Source organism: Microcebus murinus, chromosome 4 (assembly GCF_040939455.1).
Source record: "Microcebus murinus isolate Inina chromosome 4, M.murinus_Inina_mat1.0, whole genome shotgun sequence".
Classification (NCBI taxonomy): Eukaryota; Metazoa; Chordata; class Mammalia; order Primates; family Cheirogaleidae; genus Microcebus; species Microcebus murinus.
Window position 1 is genome coordinate 49,661,228 of NC_134107.1, and position 2,405 is coordinate 49,663,632.

Genomic DNA, 2,405 nt, shown 5'->3' on the forward strand with positions numbered 1-2,405 from the left:
AAGGTAAGAATCTCAACTTGAACCTGTGAATAATCTAATTTTTTCCTCCACAGCACCTAGCATTGGCAAAGCATTTGACTGGCAGCGACAGTATCAGCTCACTTGTGAAATCAGACAATTGCATTTCCTCATACTGAGGAGGCACAGAGAAGGGTATAAGCTAATACGCACCAGGTGGGCCACCTCCCTCCTGGCCCTGGGCGGGCAGTGGTCACTAGCCAGCCGCTGCGCCTTTCCTGCTGGGCCCAGAGCAGTTGGCCATGCTCAGCAGGCCTTCCCCTCCGTGGCTCGATGTCTGCCGTCCCTCTGTGACTGGGTGAGGGGCTGGGGAGGATGGGCAGAAAGCTGTGCTGCAAGGGAGAAGGAAGCCTGGAAAATAAAATTGTCTGTGTTAATCTCTGCCTCAGTAATACTACACAACTGCGCCAGATTTTATTTCCCAAAGATGGCTCCAACAATCTCTCCCATCCTACATTCCCTTTTGAGATGTGACCTTGCCATGTCTCTATCAAGATATGACTTCTACTCCTCCACCCTTATACAGGGCAGGATGCTGCGACTGTTTTGACCAGTAGAATAGGGAGAGAGTGACACCGTGCCAGTGCTGTCACAGCCCTTACCTAGCCTGGCAGTGTCCCCTTCTTGCCTCTTGGAACCCAGCCACCACGGTGTGAGAAGCCCATGCCACGTGGAGAGGCCACTTGCAGTCGATAGCCCAGGTGAGTCCCGGACGACAGCCAGCATGGAGTGCCAGCCACCTGAGCCACCCCAGATACCCAGTCCAGGTGAACCTTCAGATGACTGCAGCTCCAGCTGACATCTGACTGTAATCAATGACAGACCCCACCTGGGAATGGCCCAGCTGAGATTGATCAATGCCTAGACTCATGGGAGATCATAATAAATGAGTATGTAAAAAATTGTTTTAGGCCATGAAGTTTTGGAGTGGTTTGTTACTCAGCAATAGATAACAATAATAGGAACAGAAAGAGACCACCCCCCAACATACTTGGTTGTTGCTTTAAAACAACAACCAAGTATCAATTCATGTGAGTCCAGTTGCTCTTGTATCTTGGGTCAGCTGGCAGGTTGCCTGGCTGGCCTGGGCTCAGCTGGGACAACTCATCTCTACTCTGTGTGATCTCCCCTTCCCCAGAAGGTGAACCCAGGCTTCTTTTTTCTCTTTTGAAGACAGAGTGTCACTCTTGTTGCCCCAGCTAGAGTGCCATGGCGTCAGCCTAGCTCACAGCAACCTCAAACTCCTGAGCTCAAGGGATCCTCCTGCCTCAGCCTCCCGAGTAGCTGGGACTACAGGCATGCACCACCATGCCTGGCTAATTTTTCCTATATATATTAGTTGGCCAATTAATTTCTATTTTTTTTTAGTAGAGACGGGGTCTCGCTCTTGCTCAGGCTGGTCTCAAACTCCTGAGCTCAAATGATCCTTCTGCCTCGGCCTCCCAGAGTGCTAGGATTACAGGCGTGAGCCACTGCGCCTGACCCTACACCAGGCTTCTTAAGCCCTAAGCTTGGAGCTGGCACACTGTCACTTTCACTTAACACTATCCAGAGCAAATCTCCAGGCCAGCCCATATCCAAAGGGTGGGGAAATTGATCCTATCTCTTGATGAGAAGAGCTTCAAAGTTAAATTTCAGAGGGTGCGATCCTGGGAAGGATGGAGAATTGTGGCTGTTTTGCAATCAGTCGATTGTAATAGCTAATGAGGACATTAGGAAGCTTGCTGGGGGTTGTGAATTGTAAATCCCTCCACTGTTTTAATTGACATCTTCAGTTCAATCTCCACTACACAAGAGTACTTTTCATTACTTTAGCTTTCCGGCCTCTACGTGGAGGAAGGTAAGGGAGAGAGGAGCTGTGAGGAGTTTGGGGTGGCCAGCCATATTGCCACGTGCTCTAGGCTTGCGGTTTTCCAGCAGTGCTCTGTGAGGCCCTGGGGTACTGTGGCAGCTTCCGGGGGCTGCCACCAGGGAAATGGGTGTGTACAAGCATGAGGAACTCTGGGTCCCGACCTTAACCACGGCAGCTCCCTTCTTTCTCTTGAGATTTCCTTTGGAGACATGTTATGCAGCTTTGAAAAAATAAAAAAAGATCTGAAATCTACTGAACTAGTAGATTTCTCTAAAACTGAACTCAGTTTTAGAGAAAAGGAAACAGTCTTAGTGAAGTGAGTGTCTATTCCAAGTTACTCAGCAATTGGGTGTCTTGGCTGGCAGGAGAACACAGCCTGCCAACCTTACTCTCCCCTCCCCTGGCTGGGTTCGAGAGGTTGGAGGATCAGATCGCTGTGGCCGGGCGGATGGGGGAAGTTGAGGAACATGGGGAGGGACGTTATTGACGTGTCACGACTTCAATTCTGCACTTCCCCACCAAGGGATCATAGGCC